This window comes from Helianthus annuus, chromosome 4 (genome assembly GCF_002127325.2).
Source record: "Helianthus annuus cultivar XRQ/B chromosome 4, HanXRQr2.0-SUNRISE, whole genome shotgun sequence".
Lineage (NCBI taxonomy): Eukaryota > Viridiplantae > Streptophyta > Magnoliopsida > Asterales > Asteraceae > Helianthus > Helianthus annuus.
In genome coordinates, this window is record NC_035436.2 from 171,868,645 (window position 1) to 171,891,551 (window position 22,907).

Sequence of the window (22,907 nt, forward strand, 5' to 3'; positions counted from 1 at the left end):
GACGGAGGTTGCGAGTCCCGTTGCGACTCGAAACCGGACCATGACGAGTCGAAACCAGCCCCGTTGCGACTCGAGACACTCCTGTTGCGACTCGAGATCGCTGGTTGCGACTCGAGACCAGTTATTCCGCACACACTGTTTTGGACCCTACACTATCACGGGCCCAATCGATTGGGCCAAGTAATTGGACTTACGTACTTGACTGTTTATCGGACTGTTTATGTTAGCTGGGCCGGGTATAGTTTGGGCTTAGACATCCGAATCGCACACGTGGTGAATTGCTATACTTTGACTGTTTGCATGCAATACGTGTTTGCTATGAATTAATACGTGCATTACTTGAGTCAAAACCTGACTTGTGTGGTAACTCTGTTAGGACGTGATTGACCACTTTAGTTCAAGGAACCTTTTTGTGTATCTGCCGAGCAAACCAAGGTGAGTTCACACAGCCAAGGCATGGGATTCCCGGGTTGGGAATTGGGTTGGAATGTTGATATGGAAATGTTTACTCATACTCACGCAATCACTAGACTATAGACCATCGTCCTCAGGATAGTCAGGACACTTACGTAAAACCTACGTAAATTAGTATCTACCATTGTCTCCCGGGTCGGGAGGACACTTACGTAAATCCTACGTAACCTAATACCCGCTACTGTCTTCCGGGTCGGAAGGACACTTACGTAAATCCTACGTAAACCCCACGCGTACCACGGTCCTCGGGGAAAGGGCACTCACGTAAATCCTGCGTGACCTAGTACGTATTCCTGTTCTCGGATTAAGAAGAACACATGGTTGCAAATAGTCTAGTAAGTACCATAATGGGAAGCCCCCATTAGTAAAGATAAACGTGGGAATCCCCCACTAGAAATTTATATACAAGGCATGGGAAACCCCCACCATTAGTACATACATGCATGGGAAGCCCCCAACTAGATGAACATACTCATTACTATTACGAACTTATTTTTCTGTGAACTCGCTCAACTAGTTGTTGATTATCTGCTGCATGCCTTGCAGGACCTTAGGTACATTATGGAGCTTGCACAGGGAGGAGCAGGTCGTTGTGGGATACGGATCGTGAACGATATTTGATCTTATAACTTATTTGGGTTTTCATTATTAAGCTTCCGCTACTTAAACAAAGTTTGGTTTTTGAAACATCAATCATGTCGTGATGAATTACTTTATCTACTTTTATTATTAAATGCTATGTTTGATATGATTGATGGCTTGATCCTGGTCAGTCACGCCTCCAAGCGGTGGTACTCCGCGTGTGGGATTTTGGGGGTGTGACATCCGTAATCATTAACACTAAAGATAAGGAACTTCAAGACATCCCTGTAGTCTCAGAATACCCAGATGTTTTTCCAGAAGAACTACCTGGATTACCACCCGGTAGAGAAGTAGAGTTTAGAATTCATTTAATTCCAGATACTGCACCAATAGCTAAAGCACCTTATAGATTAGCACCTACCGAAATGCTAGAATTGAAAAAGCAATTAGATGAATTACTAAGTAAAGGATTTATACAACCTAGTTCATCCCCTTGGGGAGCGCCGGTGTTGTTTGTGAAAAAGAAAGATGGATCGATGAGAATGTGTATTGATTATAGGGAGTTGAATAAGGTTACCATTAAGAATCGACACCCATTACCTAGGATTGATGATCTTTTTGATCAACTTCAAGGAGCTAGGTATTTCTCAAAGATAGATTTAAGATCCGGATATCACCAGTTGAAAGTACAAGAAGAAGACATACCTAAAACTGCCTTTAGAACTAGGTATGGTCATTATGAGTTTACAGTCATGCCCTTTGGACTAACAAATGCCCCAACAGCATTTATGGACATGATGAATCGAATCTGTAAACCATACTTGGATAAATTTGTGATCGTTTTCATCGACGATATACTTATTTATTCCAAAAATCAAAAAGAGCATTGTGAGCACTTGCATGTACTCTTAACTCTGTTAAGAAAAGAACAACTTTACGCCAAGTTCTCGAAATGCGAATTTTGGTTGAAAGAAGTACAATTCTTAGGTCATGTGGTGAATCATGAAGGTATCCATGTAGATCCTGCTAAAATAGAAGCAATTACCAAATGGAAAGTCCCACAAACAGCTATGGAAATTAGAAGTTTTCTAGGCTTAGCTGGATACTACAGACGATTTATTAAAGATTTTTCTAAAATAGCTGTACCTTTGACTAAGTTAACCTGTAAAGCCACTAAGTTTGAGTGGGGACCTAGACAAGAAGAAGCTTTTAAGATTTTAAAACACCGATTGACAAATGCTCCAATTTTAGCTTTACCCGAAGGAACAGAAGACTTTGAAGTCTACTGTGATGCTTCAAAATTAGGATACGGATGTGTATTGATTCAACGCAAGAAGGTAATTGCGTACGCTTCTAGACAATTGAAAAAGCATGAAGAGAATTATACGACTCATGATTTGGAATTAGGAGCCATAATTTTTGCCCTTAAGATCTGGAGACATTATCTGTATGGAAGCAAGTTTACTGTCTATACAGATCATAAAAGTTTAAGGTACATATTTGGGCAAAAAGAGTTGAATATGAGGCAAAGAAGATGGATGGAAATCCTGAGCGATTACGACTGCGATATTCAATATCATGAAGGAAAGGCGAACGTAGTCGCAGATGCCTTAAGTCGTAAATATCACGAGAAGCAAAAGCGAGTCCGTGCTCTTAGATTAAATCTACAAGTAGATTTAATGGAGCAACTGAAGAAAATTCAGGAAACAGCAATCAAGGATGATGCTGAAGGAATGAAAGGTTACATAAAAGAACTAGAACAAGGAAATAATGGAATTTGGAGATTCCATAAGAAACGAATTTGGGTACCTAAGCAAGGAAAGTTAAGAAATAAGATTTTAGAAGAAGCCCATAAATCTAGATATACCATGCATCCAGGAAATAATAAGATGTACCAAGATTTAAGAAATAATTTTTGGTGGATAGGAATGAAAAAGGACATAGCCGAATACGTATCTAAGTGTTTAACCTGTTCACAAGTTAAAGCCGAACATCAGAAACCTTCAGGACTACTACAACAGCTAGAAATGCCTGTATGGAAATGGGAACTCATAACAATGGACTTTGTTACTAAGTTACCCAAAACCAGAAAAGGTAATGATGCTATTTGGGTAATTGTGGATCGATTAACCAAATTAGCTCATTTCCTACCAATGAAAGAAACCTATAGCATGGAAAGGTTAGCTCAGCTATACGTGGACGAAGTGGTATCTTTACATGGAGTTCCGCTCTCCATTGTATCGGATAGAGATAGTCGTTTCACTTCCCGTTTCTGGACAAGTTTTCAGAAAGCAATGGGAACTCGACTAAATCTGAGTACCGCTTACCATCCACAAACAGATGGACAGAGTGAAAGGACCATACAAACTCTAGAAGACATGCTCCGAGCATGTGTAATAGATTTTGGTGGAAACTGGGATAGCCATCTACCTTTAATTGAATTCTCCTATAACAATAGTTATCATTCAAGCATTGAAGCTGCTCCATTCGAAGCACTGTATGGACGCAAGTGCAGAACTACTGTATGTTGGGCATAAATAGGAGAAAGTCAATTATCAGGTCCAGAGATTGTGCAAGAAACCACTGACAAAATATCCCAAATCAAGGAAAGACTGAAGACTGCTAGAGATCGTCAGAAGAGCTATGCAGACACTCGTCGCAAGCCGTTAGAATTTCAAGTCGGAGACAAGGTACTTTTGAAAGTATCTCCTTGGAAAGGAGTAGTACGATTTGGTAAGAAAGGAAAACTGAGTCCATGATACGTAGGACCATTTCCAATAAGTCAACGAATAGGACCAGTTGCTTATCGTTTACAACTACCAGATATAACAACCCTCGATAAAAACCGACATCCTCATAATATTTCCGACACCCTAATATATTTTTAAATATATCAATATGTCTTTATATGCACCCCGTATGTGAAAACCGAGCCCAAAGTAGATTATATATATATATTAAAAACAATAAAACTTAAGTTGAGGCGGGCCGCATGGGACCTCACCTCAATATAACGCGGGCCGCGCAAGGGTGTAACCAGACTTCTCTTAAATCATAAGTCCATGCGGGCCGCGTACAAGTTTGGTTAAGTTAAAGCGGGCCGCGAGTGTCCAGAATTGTGGCATAGCCCGGTGCGGCCACGTGTCCGATGCGTGTCGAGCCTATATGGTGACCGGACCAAGCTACGCCGTTGACCTAGGTTGACGCGGGCCGCGTAAGGGTTGGCCTGTTCTTTATGCGGGCCGCGTGGAGACGCGATTACAGCCCTATATAAGAAGGCAACGGGCTTTCAGTTTCCGTCGTTCATTTCCTTTCTTTCTTTCTTAATTTCTGTAGTGGCGTTACTATACCCGGGCATTATACCCCCTAAAATAGCGAGATTCTGCTACGATGTAAGTATTATAACCCCTGGAGACGTATTAGATACGCTGCCCGATTGATCTAGGGTTCCGTAACGGCTGTCGTGGTTCTGCCCGACGTAGTCGTTGGAATGCCGTCTCGGGGAGGGTATTACTAATGTTAAAATGGGTTATTATACTAACACACGTGCATTTGTGTAATTTATAGATTATCTCCAGGAAACCCTTACGAAAAACCTAAAACAGCAATGTGAGTGATCCTTCTTTTTATGAACTCATTTTTGTGAGTTGATTCACTTTTTGTAAACCTTTTGTTTACTGTTTTTACAAAACCTCACTTAATTAAATATATACAAAGCAGTTATTGAGTATTTGTAAAGAATACAATTATAGTGGGTATGTTGGGGTTTTGTATACAAAATTGGTTACTGGCGTGGTAACATCCCATAAGTTGAGTATGACCGTACCACTGATGTTAATTGTGATGTCTTGGATACAAATATAATTGCGGATGTGCCCTCAATACTGCAAATTGGTTTTTACTTAAACTTGATTAAACTGGGAATCACTCACCAGTATTTTCCACTGACAAAATGTTTTAAAAACGCGTTTCAGGTAACAATATGTGAAAGCCAACTGGAAGCCAGCTGGACAGCACTGGAGGCTTGGAAAAGTGGCAAATAAAGTTACCTGAAAATAAAACAGATGTTTTTATTAAATAAATAGGATTTATTCCTATGAAATGTGTGTATTGAAAACTTGGGTTTTACCCATATGTTTAATGTTATAAAACATGGTGGTTTACTCTGATTAAATATTTCCTAACTACGGTCCTGATGAAAATTTCCGCTGCCAAATTGGATAAATAAATGTGATACCACCGAAACTGGCTCACGGCCGCCCGTCCCCGGGAACTAGGGACCGGGGGTTGTGACAGAAGGTGGTATAAGAGCTATGCCACTGATTCAACCACAGAAGTGTTCTGCTGACATCAAAATTCAAAGTGTTAGGAAATAAATTATGGAAATACGTGTATAATTGTATTCCTTGCTCTGTGTTATCTGACTATTTGTTAGTTTACAGTATGAGCGACCAAGGACCTTCTGACGCCTATCGTCAACTGTTTGGTTCGCCTAGGAGCGAAGGCACCTCCTCTTCTCAGCCTGCCCTCTCAGGGTATTCTGCTGACACAGAAGAAGGAATCTTTGTGTTTAAGGCTCAGTCTGAAGAGCCATTTCCTCATAAAAAGAGGGGATGGTTCAGTAGGGGAGCGCACGAGCGTAGGAAAAGGATGAAAAAGTTGCAGGAACAGCGAGTGTTAGCCGCAGCAAAAAGAGAAACTGATGCTTATAATCAGGACATGCTCAATAGGGGTATCGCTAATATCCATATTTTAGCAACCACTGCTGCTGACCCAAACCTGGAACAAATGCTAGCACCACAACCACAAAATCCTGACCAACCCATGGAAGTAGAAGACCAGATAGAAATGCCTGATTTCAACCCGGAGGAGATACCTAGGGTACCTGCACCAGATCCCCTAGACCCAAACAACTATGACCCCTGGTGGGACGATGTTAGGGACTACGTGCAACAAAACCCAATACAGGAAAATGTGCCAATGCCCAACTTAGGAGCTTACCCAGGGTTAGATCCTCAAGATCCCTACAACATTAGTGATGCATATGTTAGGGAAATTTTAGAGAATCCATACCCGTACCAGGCCCCTATGCCTCCGTATCAGGAACCCGTACCCCAGTTTCCAAACCCAGTCCTAGAACCTGCACCCCCAATGAGTGCAGAAAATGTCCAAGAACTTAGGACTTTTGGGGAGGAAATTTTAGAAAGCAGTGATCGTATGCGACAGGTGGGAGAACGCCTCGTATGGAAATACGATGAGCGTAATATGGATTTTTGGATGAATCCATATCAGTGAAGGTGATGACAGGAACGGTAGTAGTAATAATAATAATAATAAAATATATGTGTGTATGTGTTAGAAAAAAAAAACAATATGGATGCCTACTATTAGTATTGTAGCTTTACATTTCAGTCAGTATTGTAATTTAAATTTCAGTACTAGTGTGTAATGATGCATACTATATAAATAGAGTAAAAGTCGCAATGCTCGACGCTTTTGGTTAAAAGTGCGTGACATGTGATTGGCTATATTCAAATATTTTTGTGATATTAATATTTGGTAAATTGCTTAAAATTCAGATGGCCGACGAGGGAAATCAAGATAATCTGAATAACGATAACCAGAGTAACATTAACGTGGTTAATGAGAATCCGGACAACAATAACAATGGAAACCAAATGGATAATAGTGCCGTTCAACATATAGTGGCACAAGGAATTATAGATGCAATGCCATTTATTATTCAAACGGTTCAAGAAGCGAATAATAAAAGTAAGCATAGCAGTAAGCGACCAAGTGAACTGGAACACAACGTGAACAATGGACCCGTACTTCAAGCGCCCATTCCCAAAAGAAGAAGAACCATGCCATATGGTTGTTCTTACAAGGAATTCTGGTCCTGTAAACCAATAGAATTCTCGGGAAATGAAGGACCCATTGCAGCCCTACGCTGGAAAGAGAAAACTGAGGCCGTTTTAAAAATAAGCAAATGTGCTGAAGAAGATAAGATAATGTTTGCTTCAAATCTGTTTAAAAACGCAGCCTTAGAATGGTGGAACACTATCCTCCAGTCAAGAGGAAGTGATAGGATTTATAACATGGAATGGGAGGAATTTAAGAACATGGTAGAAAGGAAATTCTGCCCTCCCAATGAAAAGGAACAGATAGCAAATAAGTTTCTAAATCTTAGAATGACCGGGGTAGACAGTAAGGGTTACACTACCACATTCTTTGAATATGCTAGGAGAGTACCTACCCTTGCATCACCTGAACCGGTATTAATCTCCCGTTATATCTGGGGATTAATTGGAGAGATTAGACATGTAGTCAAGGCAGCTAGACCCCAAACCATAGAGGAAGCTGTAGAACTAGCTAATACCTTGACAGATGAGTTAATCCGTACTAGAGAAGAAGACCAGAGGAGAAACCTAACCCAAAGGTTTACTCAAGAATTCCGTTCTGGGAATTCCAATCGTAGGAATGTAGGTTCTACCTCTGCACCATACTGCAAAGCCTGCAGAAAGAAGCATTCTGGAAGATGCTCTACTTACTGTAATTTTTGCAAGGCCCCAGGACACAAGGAAGAGAATTGCAAGAAGAAATCCAGTAATGGAATGTGTTTCAATTGTGGAGAAAAAGGTCACATTAGGACAAACTGTCCGAAATTGGCTCCAGCTGCAACCAACAAGAATACTAAAAATGCTAGAGCATTCGTGCTAACTGCAGACGAAGCTAGACTAATTCCGTACGTCATTGCTGGTACGTTTTTAGTTAATGATATTTTTGCTAAAGTATTATTTGACTCTGATGCCAACCAAAGTTTTATTAATACTTCATTTTGCAAACTCCTAAATCAATCATTAACTAAACTACCACAAGAATGTCTAGTAGAAACCACAAATGGAGAAACCGTTAGAATTTCTGAAATCTTGCAGGGAGCAAGAATAGAAATTTTTAATCAAAAATTTATTGCAAACCTTTACCCAATGAATCTGGTAGGATTTGATGTCGTATTAGGAATGGATTGGTTAATAGCCAATAAAGCAAATATCTTATGTGATCAAAAGTCAATACAGATAAAATCACCAAGAGGTGAAAAGATCACAATCAAAGGAGATAAGTCGTCTAGATCCACTAAATTCATCTCGGTGATGAAAACTGCAAGTTGTATAAGGAAAGGATCTATAGTGTATTTGATTTCTATAATCACTAAAACGAAAGGAAAAGAATTAAAAGACATTCCAGTAGTGTCCCAATTTTCAGATATTTTTCCAGAAGAATTGCCAGGACTACCACCAGACAGGGAAGTTGAATTCAGAATTCACCTATTACCAGGGACAGCACCGATTGCCAAAGCACCTTACCGTTTGGCACCCGCGGAAATGCAAGAACTGAAGAAACAATTAGACGAATTGTTAGAGAAAGGATTCATACAGCCAAGCTCATCGCCATGGGGAGCGCCGATTTTATTTGTCAAGAAGAAGGACGGATCAATGCGTATGTGCATTGACTACCGTGAATTGAACAAAGTCACGATTAAGAATCGGTATCCATTACCAAGAATCGATGATTTGTTTGATCAACTTCAAGGAGCTCGATTTTTCTCTAAAAACGATTTAAGATCAGGATATCATCAACTAAAGGTACAGGAAGAGGACATTCCTAAAACCGCATTCAGAACAAGGTATGGTCATTATGAATTTACTGTCATGCCATTTGGTTTAACCAATGCCCCAGCTGCATTTATGGACATGATGAACCGAATATGTAAGCCATATTTGGATAAATTCATAATTGTTTTCATAGATGATATTCTAATTTACTCTAAAAGTAAAGAAGAGCATGCAAAGCACTTGCACTTACTTTTAAGTTTATTGAGGAAGGAAAAGCTTTATGCTAAGTTTTCAAAGTGTGAGTTTTGGATAGAACAAGTACAATTTCTCGGACATTTAATTAATCATGAAGGAATTCATGTAGATCCAACGAAAATCGAGGCAATTACCAAATGGAAAACCCCAGAGTCACCAACTGAAGTTAGAAGTTTCTTAGGATTGGCCGGTTATTATAGAAGATTTATCCGAGATTTTTCTAGAATAGCCATTCCTTTAACTAAGTTAACCTGTAAATCTGTTAAATTTGAATGGGGACCAAAACAAGAAGAAGCCTTTAGAATTCTTAAGCAAAGATTAACCCATACACCGATACTAGCGTTACCAGAAGGAACTGAAGACTTTGTAGTCTTTTGTGACGCTTCTAAGTTAGGTTATGGATGCGTGTTAATGCAACGTCAAAAGGTTATAGCTTACGCATCTAGACAGCTTAAGAGTCATGAAGGAAATTATTCAACCCATGATTTGGAATTAGGAGCCATAATTTTTACCCTTAAGATTTGGAGACATTATCTTTATGGTAGTAAGTTTACCATATTCACAGATCATAAGAGTTTAAGATATGTCTTCGGGCAAAAAGAATTGAATATGAGACAGAGACGCTGGATGGAGTTGCTTAGTGATTATGATTGTGATATCCAGTATCATGCAGGAAAAGCCAATGTGGTGGCTGATGCTTTAAGTCGAAAGTATCATGAAAAGCCAAAAAGGGTACGTTCTCTTAAATTAAATCTACAAGTAGATTTAAACAATCAGATTAGAAAAGCACAAGAATCAGTAATCAAGGAGGATACTGAAAAATTAAAAGGAATGATTAAGGAATTAGAACAAGGAACAGATGGAATTTGGAGGTTCCATAAAAAGAGAATGTGGATACCTAAATTAGGAAATTTACGTCACCGTATATTAGAAGAAGCCCATAAGTCTAAATATACGATGCATCTAGGAAGTAATAAAATGTACCAGGATTTAAGGAAAAATTTCTGGTGGATAGGAATGAAAAAGGATGTAGCAGCTTATGTTTCTAAATGTTTAACTTGCTCACAAGTTAAAGCTGAACATCAGAAACCCTCAGGATTGTTACAACAATTAGAAATACCAGTTTGGAAATGGGAATTGATAACAATGGATTTTGTTACCAAATTGCCTAAAACAAGGAAAGGTAATGATACAATCTGGGTGATTGTAGATAGGTTAAGCAAGTCAGCTCATTTCTTATCAATGAAGGAAACCTTTAGTATGGAACAATTAGCCAAATTATATGTAAATGAAATTGTTTCTTTACATGGCATTCCTTTATCAATTGTTTCCGATAGAGATAGCCGTTTTACTTCTCATTTTTGGTCAAGTTTCCAAAAAGCAATGGGAACCAGGATAAATCTAAGCACAGCTTATCATCCTCAAACGGATGGACAAAGCGAAGGACAATTCAGACAACGGAGGACATGCTTAGAGCTTGTGTAATTGATTTTGGAGGTAACTGGGACGAACATTTACCTTTAATAGAATTTTCTTATAATAACAGTTACCACACAAGTATCAATGCTGCACCATTCGAAGCACTTTATGGACGAAAGTGCAGAACCCTAGTCTGTTGGGCAGAAATTGGGGAAAAACAATTATCTGGACCCGAGATAGTACAGGAAACAACTGATAAAATCATTCAAGTCAAGGAACGACTAAAAACAGCACGTGATCGACAAAAGAGCTATGCCGATAACAGACGCAAACCATTAGAATTTCAAGTGGGAGATAAAGTATTATTGAAAGTCTCTCCCTGGAAAGGAGTGGTAAGATTCATCAAAAGAGGAAAGCTAAGTCCCAGGTATATTGGACCTTTCAAAATTCTTAAAAGAATAGGACCTGTAGCCTATCAGCTACAACTGCCAGAGGAAATGGTAGGAATACATGATGTATTTCATGTATCTAATCTCAAAAAGTGCCTAGCTGATGAATCACTCGTAGTACCTCTCAAGGATATAGAGGTTAATGAACAACTCAAATTTGTAGAGAGGCCTCTACAGATTGAAGATAGAAAAATTAAGAATCTCAAGCATAAGAGATTAGTTCTGGTCAAAGTAAAGTGGGAATCCAAAAGAGGACCTGAATACACATGGGAACTTGAATCAGAAATGCAAAAGAAATATCCACACTTGTTCCAGTAGATCTCGAGGACGAGCTCTAAAACAAGGTGGGGAGGATATAACAACCCTCGATAAAAACCGACATCCTCATAATATTTCCGACACCCTAATATATTTTTAAATATATCAATATGTCTTTATATGCACCCCGTATGTGAAAACCGAGCCCAAAGTAGATTATATATATATATATATTAAAAACAATAAAAATTAAGTTGAGGCGGGCCGCATGGGACCTCACCTCAATATAACGCGGGCCGCGCAAGGTTACTTCTCTTAAATCATAAGTCCATGCGGGCCGCGTACAAGTTTGGTTAAGTTAAAGCGGGCCGCGAGTGTCCAGAATTGTGGCATAGCCCGGTGCGGCCACGTGTCCGATGCGTGTCGAGCCTATATGGTGACCGGACCAAGCTACGCCGTTGACCCAGGTTGACGCGGGCCGCGTAAGGGTTGGCCTGTTCTTTACGCGGGCCGCGTGGAGACGCGATTACAGCCCTATATAAGAAGGCAACGGGCTTTCAGTTTCCGTCGTTCATTTCCTTTCTTTCTTTCTTAATTTCTGTAGTGGCGTTACTATACCCAGGCATTATACCCCCTAAAATAGCGAGATTCTGCTACGATGTAAGTATTATAACCCCTGGAGACGTATTAGATACGCTGCCCGATTGATCTAGGGTTCCGTAACGGCTGTCGTGGTTCTGCCTGACGTAGTCGTTGGAATGCCGTCTCGGGGAGGGTATTACTAATGTTAAAATGGGTTATTATACTAACACACGTGCATTTGTGTAATTTATAGATTATCTCCAGGAAACCCTTACGAAAAACCTAAAACAGCAATGTGAGTGATCCTTCTTTTTATGAACTCATTTTTGTGAGTTGATTCACTTTTTGTAAACCTTTTGTTTACTGTTTTTACAAAACCTCACTTAATTAAATATATACAAAGCAGTTATTGAGTATTTGTAAAGAATACAATTATAGTGGGTATGTTGGGGTTTTGTATACAAAATTGGTTACTGGCGTGGTAACATCCCATAAGTTGAGTATGACCGTACCACTGATGTTAATTGTGATGTCTTGGATACAAATGTAATTGCGGATGTGCCCTCAATACTGCAAATTGGTTTTTACTTAAACTTGATTAAACTGGGAATCACGCACCAGTATTTTCCACTGACAAAATGTTTTAAAAACGCGTTTCAGGTAACAATATGTGAAAGCCAACTGGAAGCCAGCTGGACAGCACTGGAGGCTTGGAAAAGTGGCAAATAAAGTTACCTGAAAATAAAACAGATGTTTTTATTAAATAAATAGGATTTATTCCTATGAAATGTGTGTATTGAAAACTTGGGTTTTACCCATATGTTTAATGTTATAAAACATGGTGGTTTACTCTGATTAAATATTTCCTAACTACGGTCCTGATGAAAATTTCCGCTGCCAAATTGGATAAATAAATATTTCCTAACTACGGCCCATGAGGCCTTACACGTAAAAGGCGCATACGCTTAGAAACCAAAAAGACGTTACAATAATTCCCTAGTAAGATTAGTGAACGCGAGCAATGCCCAAAGTAAATCGCCAAAATCAGGTTCATTAACTTTAACCCATTGAATTACGTGATAAAGGTTTCGAGGACGAAACCTCTTTGAGGGGGGGTAGACTTGTAACACCTCGAAAATATAAATATTATATTGTAAACTAAACATCGGTAATAGTCAAGATAAAATAACTAGGAATAAATAACCTAGTTAGTTAGTGTCTTGACATAATAGAACAAACATGGTTAAAATACCCTTTACAAAACTTGAATAAGTAAAGGTGTAGGATCGTTTGCTGACCCGATGAGTCGTTCAGAAGAGCACTTAGACTAGTTCAGAGGCGGAATTCATTGAATTAGTCTTCGTAAAGCTTGATTTCACACTTTAAAGTCTCCTGTATTGATTATATATCAAAGTACACGTTCGTGGAGACAAACGGACAGGGCTTCGCCTTTACACCTTGAAAAAACACCTACCTGGATCGCTCATATGGACCCCTATTTATAGACATTGGGGATCGCTTATAAGACATGATCCAATAAGCGACCCACACACTTGCCACACGAGCGGTCCGACCCAATGACACATTAGCGGTCCAGATGAAATGTCATATGAGCGATCCTACTATCTAATTGGGCCACAAAAGCGATCTAAAGCCCAATAAGCAATCCTATCCTAATACATGATTTCTCGTTTACTGTTCACTATACAATTAGCCCTATCCTAAGACTCGAACGAAGATGTAGTCGACAGACAACTGCACCAACAGACTCCCCCTTGAATGTTGACGGAATCTTCAGTGAGAGTCTTCAATCATTTCCAGCTCTTCACTCTTGTTCGGTCTTCTTCAGGAACTCAGCCTGGAATCAATTTTTTATCAGAAACTTCCTCCTGAAATCATACGCCTGGGTCTTTCTCTGGCTCTAACTTTCATCAGACTCCCCCTATCATCATGCTGGGATCTCTGTCTGGAAATCGTTATCACCATTGAAATCAACTCCTGGCTTTCTCTGTAGCAACAGGATCAGAAGCCTGCAAAACTCAAACACTCTATCACAAACCAAAATAATTGTGATTCAACTTAATGAATCAACTAATCATTTGATAACTTTTTCAAATTAAACACTGATTCACAAATTTGAAATATTTCAATTTCTGATTCAACCTAATGAATCATTTTAAACATTTCAAATTATTTAACCAACCCGTCTGTTCATCAAGTTTAGCCTTTGAGATTTTGAATATCAGCTTTTCACCATCAGTTGCAAAAATCTTTTTGGATTTTCAAAACATGTAAAATAAATGCAAAGACAGAAATTTAAATGCAAAACAAACATATTTTTGTGAGTTTGTGCAAGAGGATCATATCAGTATTTGAAACACATCACAAGCACCGTTAAGCTTCTAATCGTTTTAAGTTCTAAACGATTCACGTAGATTGACGATATAATTGTCCTCTTAAATTTTCATACAATTTTCAATCTATTCAGGATACTTTTAGATGTTTTATGAACTTAGCTCAATTCATGTGTCCCACCTCTTGAATATACTCCCGTATCCAGAATCCCAATATTCAGTCTTACAGGTATGAACACTACAACGATGTCTGTATATAAATTAGGGGAAAAATGCGAGAACTGAGGGATCTCAGGTCAGAACTTCCGTTCAGCAGAGAGATATCAGCTTCGACTAAGCAGTGTGTCCCCTTTAGAGGATCTTTTAGCTACAACAGATGATTATCAATTTTATTGTCTAATCATTATGAGGGCTATAATGCTATGTTTCAAGCATTTTGAGGAAAGTATTAGCCAAGGACTAGGTCAGAACTACCGTTCAGTAGAAGTCCCGGAATAATACCCCAGACATCATAGAGTATAAACACCTAGTATATCAGAATACGAGACCTTTCAAACGAGATTTCAGGGGTTACCTATATATCCAAGTAGTGTTCCCCACGAATTTCATAAGTTTGAAATTTTAGGTTTATATCCCGAATAAATCTACTAAATGTACAAAAACCTATCGTCACATCATCAGTGAGACCGTTTATCACCTTTTGCATTACATTTCTTTAGCGTGCTGTGATAGTCCAACTGATTTACTATCATTTCCTCTTGTTTTGCAACAAAACTCATTTTTACAATTTTTTACTGTTTTTGACATTTTCAAATTTTCTAATTTTTTTAAAATTTTACTCCCCCTAAAATCAAAATATGTTTCAATTTTGATTTTCTGGGAAAATTTGAAAGAAACTGTACAAAAATGACAACATGATGAGAATCACATCCATTCTCCATCCACCTGGCATAAACAATCAGAACTCCCCCTCACAACAAACTATTTTCCCATAATGATTTCAAAACACTTAAGTTTGTTTCAATCAAAATGGTTGTTTTTTTTTTCGGAAAACTTAGTTTGTTTACCAAACAGTTTAGGTACGGGGTAACTTCATCATCTTGTTTTTCAAATCTTGAATGATAATTAAATCAAGTCCAACTCAATGACCTTGATTTAATCACTGGTAAAATACGGCAAGTCCTGCAACTTCACAAACAGATTTAGAAAGATGCCGATTCATGATCCACGATACCATCTTGGGATCTCCGGCAAGTCAGGGTTTTTCATTTAAACAGATTCACCCAAGCCTGACGAATCTTGGGTGATTTCGAATTCTTGTTCAACAATGGTGGAAAATTTGCATCATCCATTGCTAAACCTGAATTCTCCTTCTTTACCTCAACCAAAGGCTCCTCTGGTTTTAACGAACCAGAATCATTGCCTGCAGGTGGCTTGTCTGACTTCGACCTGTCAGATTCATCGCCGACCAGTTTCTTCTTCTTCTTTTCCTCTTTAGTCCTCAAATTTGTATCTGATGAAACTATCTTGCTAGACTTTGCAATCGAGGAAGTTGATTTATCAGAACTTTTACTTTTTCTATTTGGTGAATCCGAGGACAAAATCTTTTCAAGATACTCTCTCGCTTTCTTTCTTTTCTTCCTCAGTCTGTCTTTCTGCCCCTGTGAAAGCTTGACTTTCTTTTCTTGAATTTTCTGTTCTTGAACTTTAGGTTTCAGAACCTTCTGTTCCTAGGGCTTGACTTTGACTGGAATTTTTGCCAATTTTTGAGAATTAGCCCTCAATCTTTCATTTGATCTCCTTGGGCAATCTCTGGCAATGTGACCTTTGATGTTGCAGTTATAGCACCTTCTAGTCTCATAACTCCAATATTGGCAGTTAACAGCAATGTGTCCATGATATCCGCAGCTGTAACACACTCTGTTATCGTACCTATCACCATTTTTAGTCCAAACACTCAGATCAAACCATTGTTTGGCTTGGTGATATTCTTTTCTCAAAACTGATGGATTTAGCTTTTGAGCATTATGGTTGGATGATCGATCTGATGACTTTTTACTATCTTTTTGTTTCTGTTCCACTTTCTTCTTCAAAGGTTTCTGTTTAGAACATTCACCTTTTTCAGTTGATTGTAGAACAGATTTCTGAGATTTTTCTTTCAAATTTAAAACCAATTTTTGTTTTTCAATTTTAACCTTTTTATCATCAGATTTTCCATCACAGCCTTCAACTTTGACATGATCAAAGTTTGTGACTTTGTCACTCATTGGAACAGAGTTGATTGGTTTTGGACAAGGAATATTCAACTTGTCAGATGAAGTCACAAAACCAATCAATTTCTTTTCAAGTTCATCAATTCTGTTCCTCGAATTCTCAGCTTCACTTTCAAGCTGAGAGATTCTTTCAAGATGACACTTGATTGAATTTTCATTTTCATTTTTCAATTTTTCAAGAACATATTTTTCATTTTCCAAAACATTTATCTGTTCTTGAAGTTTCACTTCATTAGCTTTCAGATTTTTGTTCTCCAATTTTATCCAGAAATCTTCATTTTCTGATGATTTCTGTTTGCTTTCAAAAACCTTTTCATTTTCTTTCAACTTCTTGTTTTCCAATGTCAAACTGTTCAGATTACTTAACAGTTTGTCATTTTCAACTTTCAACTTTTCACAATTTTCCTGAACCATAAGAATCTGTTTATCATCAGCTTGCTTCACATCTTCTAACTTCTTGACTTCCGATGTCAAACTTTCCGCATCCTTCAATAGTTTGTCATTTTCAGTCTTGAAGTGATCACATTTTGAACAAACTGATGCAGAGCTTGAGGTTTCATTCTTCACAGATTCTTCATCCTTTGGAGTGTCCTTTGTGTCCATCTTGTATGTACCTGCACAAACAATTTTTACAAAATCAAGAGGTTTTAGATTTTCATCAATATAACATCCTCTTTTATAATCATATTTCATGTTTTGTATTGCACCAAAACATATGCAATTTCTCTTATCAATTTCAGTAATTACATCCAAATTGATTTTATCTAGATTTCCCAGATTCAGTTTTTCAAGATTCTCTTTTACTCTATTCATCAATATCTTCTTTTTATCAAAATTTTTATAATAACTTTTTTGAAGTTTACTGATGAAATCAGACGGATGTAATTTTGAGAATTTAGGTTTTTGTTTTAACTCCTTTAAAACATCATCCCATTCAGCAGGTAAAGCAGCCTCCAACTTTAATGTCTTTTCAGTATCTGTCAAATTTATATCAAATGATTTTAACTTCTCCATCATATAATCAAATCTCTTCTCCATCTCTTTCAAACTCTCATTTTGTTGACAAGCAAAATTTTCAAGTCGGAGAGTCCAAATATGTTTATCATCTTGATCAAATGAATTCGTACGATATCTCCCAAATCCATTTATCCTTCCAACAAAATCATTTTCTCTCTCGTCAAATACCATCGTCATTTTTCACAAATCCAATACGTAATTGTTGACTAAAAAGCGAATCAACAATATGTCAGATAAGCGGTCCGAGTGAATTCAAATAAGCGATCTAAGTTGGATTAACATAAAAGCGGTCCAACTAATATCCTTATGAGCGGTCCGAAATCTTGTCCAGATAAGCGGTTTCAACCACTAAACCAAATAAGCGGCCCAGCAAATGTCCGAATGAGCGGTTCCAGGATGAAATTTCGAACGAACCAGATCAACCGACCAAATGAGCGATCCACACAGCGTCTGAATGAGCGGTTCAGAACTGTTTGTTCGAGCGGTTCATACTATGTTCGAACGAGCGGTCCAAAAATTCAAATCTAAATTTCACTCACTTAAACTTCGAATTTTGACACCAAACTTTCCAGGGTTTGTCACGGTACTATAATGCACAATCCCTGAGATTTTTAGTAAATTTCGACCGTGAAATCTCTTCGAATCAGAAAAGAAGGTGTAGAAGTGAGAAATTCGAGCAAAAATCGAGCTAAACGGCAAGAACTCTTCCTCCTGAGCTCTGATACCACATGTAGGATCGTTTGCTGACCCGATGAGTCGTTCAGAAGAGCACTTAGACTAGTTCAGAGGCGGAATTCATTGAATTAGTCTTCGTAAATCTTGATTTCACACTTTAAAGTCTCCTGTATTGATTATATATCAAAGTACACGTTCGTGGAGACAAACGGACAGGGCTTCGCCTTTACACCTTGAAAAAACACCTACCTGGATCGCTCATATGGACCCCTATTTATAGACATTGGGGATCGCTTATAAGACATGGTCCAATAAGCGACCCACACACTTGCCACACGAGCGGTCCGACCCAATGACACATTAGCGGTCCAGATGAAATGTCATATGAGCGATCCTACTATCTAATTGGGCCACAAAAGCGATCTAAAGCCCAATAAGCAATCCTATCCTAATACATGATTTCTCGTTTACTGTTCACTATACAATTAGCCCTATCCTAAGACTCGAACGAAGATGTAGTCGACAGACAACTGCACCAACAAAAGGGGCTAATGTTGAACAAAAGTTAAAATGGGATTTATTTATTAAAAAACAAAACACCAAAACACATACTAAAGTGTGTGTTATGGTCGTGTAAATCACAAGAGCCAAAAGAGCTCTCAAAAAACCCAAACCCTAGCTTACAAAATTGATCAAATCAAGAAGGCAAATCAAGTTCAAATCAAAAACGAAGCTCAAACTAGTGATCACTCAAGTGAGGGGATCACAAGGTATGTTAAATTTAGTCTTTTGGTTTCGTTTTGATTTCTTGATGAACACATGAAGTAGAAATCTGAACTTGCATGTTTGATTTTGAATGAAGTTATGATAAATTCATGATTTAGAACAAACCCTAGTTAATAATTTGATACGTTAGTGTAACAACTGTCACGAAAATCAATAATTAGGATGATAATTAGGCAATAAGAAAATCCTAATTGAAACACCCAGGTGATTCCGCATAAACCCTAAAATTTTCATAACAATCGGAATCAGGATCAGGGCCCCTAAAACTCGAGGGGGGTAAACCCTAGCTAGTAATTATCTTAAAATTCTTGCTGGAGAAGTAAAATTCGTTTGGTTGTCAACTCATCTAAGCTACTGGACACGAAACAAACCTAGGCTAGTAAATAGACCCGTCGCGCCACGCGACGGGTACACCTGTCTCTCTCGCGTGGCGCGAGGGAGTGCATTTTTCAGATATAAATAGGGGATGTTGGCACTTGAAATTCTGTGATAATTCGACGTCCAAATTCCGTTTATACACGGAGAGATCGTCTGAATACTACACAACCACACACTAAACTCAAAGTGCTGCCGCAATCAGGGTAATAACTCGATCGCTATTACGATTCAACGTCCGATCGATTATAACTATCCAACGATTGTCCGAGTGCTGCTCAAATTGAGCTTGTACTTTGATTATTCGTCATGATTTCAACTTGAATATTTGAGTGCTGTTCGAATTCGGACTATGCTCTGTTATTCGTTGTGAATCCGATTGAATTATTGAGTATTGCACTGATTAATCGTTGTGAGGGTTTAATCTCGTGAATTGACGTAACTGCTGTATTAGTTACTAACCCGTTTGTGTGTGCATTGTGTTAAATTAGGTTTAATCAAGGATAATCAGTAGGCTTATACTCTGCTCGTAAATCTATAATGTGAGTCATTCCTCTTTTATAAACTCTTTTCTCACAGTTTGTGAGTCATTCTCTTTTTATCAACTGTTTTACAAAACTCCAAAGTTATTTTCAAAGTTATAATTACAGGGATTAAGTCTTTGTAATCACCAAATTACAGCCGGTACGTGGGGTTTTGTATACATTACTTGTTTCCCGTCACACTTGGACAAACAGGTGGCCAAGGGGTGATCTGACCACAGTCACAGACACCATTGGACAAATGGGCTAGCCAATGGATGGTCGAGTGACAAATACTGTGGGTAGTTGGATTGATATCAGAAACATTGTAATCGCTCTTAATACTGTAATTTGTAACTAACGGGTCGTTTTAGAAACTTGAATGATTCACTCAGTATTTCCCCGCTGACAAAACCTTTTTCAAACATGTTTCAGGTGATCTGTGTGATCCAGGAAAAGTGCAGTAAAGCACTACCAGCTCAGAGAAGTGGCTTGGCTCAATATAAATAAATAAAACATGTTTTGAAAATAAAGATTTCTTTGTGAAATCAACTTATTGTAAATAACGGGAATTTATCCCTAAACCTTTGTGTAATATATTAAACAAGCATTTTCGGTGAAAAGATCCTGTAATAAAAGACTTCCGCTGTCGCTTAAAATTTATATCACGGGATTTCCTGCCCCGCGGCTCTTGAACCGGGTCAAACCGGGGCCGAGGGCCGTGACAGTTAGTGTCAATAGATATGAGATTCATAATCATCCATTTATGTGTTAAATGGGTTTTGTAGAAAGATGATGAACACTAGAATTATGATTATTAATCTAGTGTTACTTGAGCTCCATGAAATAAGTCTAGGTGTTGACGTATAACTAGACATTTGAATTTGTGAAAAAAATGCTCAAAATTGGCTAAATAACTAGTCATGAAACTTGGTTATTGATTTAGCAAAATTATGCCCTTTAGGTGTTTGTTGAAATGCCTAAAAGAAAACTAGATGTTGAAATATTGAGTAAAAACGCATTTTGAATGTTATGGTAAATTATGCATTATATGAAATAATAAGAGTTCTAAACAAGTCATTGATTGAACTCTATAGGCAAAGGAATTGAATTTTCAAGCGGACGAGCCGGAGTTGATGCGCGCTTGAAGGAAAAGCACTAAAGGTACGTAACTATTAGTTTCGTTACGTTATGCAAGAATGTTTAGTTATAGCTTGTTAATAGTATCGTGGAGTGATATGCGCGTTTGATGTGTCATTGAAGTGACGAAGTTCACTCGATAGATCAAACGGGTCAAATTTAATGATTAGAGTATGTTTGGTAAGTCGTGGAAGTGACGAAGTTCACTCGGCAAACCAAATGGGTCAAAGTAAATGGTTAAAGTATGGTGGGAATAAACCATACGGGTTGAAATGAACGGTTAGAATCGTTCGGTGTATCATAGAGAACGGGTCAAATATTGGTTAGAAATAGTTTGGCTTGACATTAAAGTAAGGATTTTCACTCGTCAACCAAACGGGTCAAAAACTATGTCCTTATATCGATTCTTGCGCGTAAAGATTTGAAAGCCTCATATTGCGCTGGTGCTAGATAACAATTTTAGTAATGAATGGTTATACAATGTTAAGGTTATGAATCTGTGTTATCGGGTCGAATGGTTGAAACTAGTTGCAAGAATTGCATAAAGTGGCAATGCTTGAATTTATATAAAACAAGCATGAAATTCGAACACGAGCGTTAAGCCATGTAATGGTATGGATACGCCAAGAATTTCAAGCCCGGGGAATGGGTAAATAAGATTAGAATGCCAAAGAATAAATTGGCGAACAATTTGCACACATAGTTAACGGGTCGAATAATCGAAACAAGGATTTTGTGGGCCATTCGTTCATAATCCGGGTTTTGTTAAGTGAAATTTATATGGTTAGATCCGTAATCTTAATACGAACATATAGGAAAAAGAATCGGCTAAGACGGATATGTAAATAAAAAGTTATGAGGAATTAAGCGAAAAAAGAATAATAAAGAAGGCTGAGCTGGGCGAACCGTAGGCCACGGTTCTGAACCGTGGCTCACAGTCTGGCAGTTCTGCTTTGAGCTGGGCGAACCGTAGGCCACGGTTCTGAACCGTGGCTCACAGTCTGGCAGTTCTGTTTTGAGCTTGGCAAACCGTAACCTACGGTCAGTTTGAAATAAAATTTTGATTTTGTTTGTTTTTCATTGTTTAGCATTAGAACTTGAATTTATTTGATATTATGATGTCAAAACTAATAATTGATGTGGTTTTAACCTTAGGTAATGCTCGTTTCGTTGTGGATGTCGATCAAGCAAGGAAATCAAGAACCGAACACAAGTTTTGAATGCTTCCGCGATAATCTAATCTAGTTCAAACCATGTTGTTTTGTAAACACTTCTAAACGTTGAATATTTTAATCTAGTTAGTTGACTATGTTCAAATGCTATAATGAAGTACATCTTAGTTTATTAACTAAGTTTTTGTTAACTATGTATTTTGTTTTAAAAAGTCTGTATTTTATCATTAAACATGGAATTATAAGAAGAGTGTTACAGATGTGGTTGACGTCGTTGAGGACCGTTGACTTCTTGATTGACCAGTCCTTGATTTCCCCTTCGATCACCATCTTGATTACCACCTTGGTTACTGTAACACCTCGTAAAATCACGTCCAATGATGTATTGACACGTGTAATAAACCCTAATAAAGTCAAACCATGAATTTAAGGGACCAATTTTTTGAAAAAGCGAAAAACATTAATTTTGAAAGAACTGGAAGTATTAACATACCTAAAATAAGTTTCTAAATAACCTTTTACGGTTTTATATTCACAAATGAGCCACTTGTTAATCAAGTGTAGCCGTTTGCGTAATTAATTAAAAGTTTGCGCAATAAAGGGTTAAAAGCGTCAACATGTTAATTCTTACCTTTGAGTGACCTTTTAACAATCCGAGAGCTTCATGATATTTTATTATACTCTCGGTAATGCCAATCGTTGGCCGTCCAAGGCTTTTATTCCTATAAGTTAAGTTACGCGCAACTTTGCAAGTTAGAGGGACTAAAAGCGTCAATATATTTAAATATACCTCTGAATAACCTTTTAGCAAACCCGAAGTATCGTGATGTTTAATAATACTTTCAAGAATGCCTAATATGGATTAAGTGAGGTTTCAATGCTATTAAATGATGAGATACACAAGTTTGCGCAATAGAGGGACCTAAAGCGTCAACTTTTGAATATACGCCTTTAGGTGACCA

The 22,907-nt window shown here is 38.0% G+C and overlaps 1 long non-coding RNA gene across 1 annotated transcript; it reads left to right on the forward strand.

Annotated features, from left to right (window-relative positions):
* Positions 1 to 20,746: 20,746 nt before the first annotated feature.
* Positions 20,747 to 22,136, forward strand: LOC110934641. The gene is made up of 2 exons (XR_002588516.1): positions 20,747 to 20,797; positions 21,929 to 22,136. It is a non-coding gene; the product is annotated as an uncharacterized LOC110934641 (long non-coding RNA).
* The last annotated feature ends 771 nt before the right edge of the window (positions 22,137 to 22,907 follow it).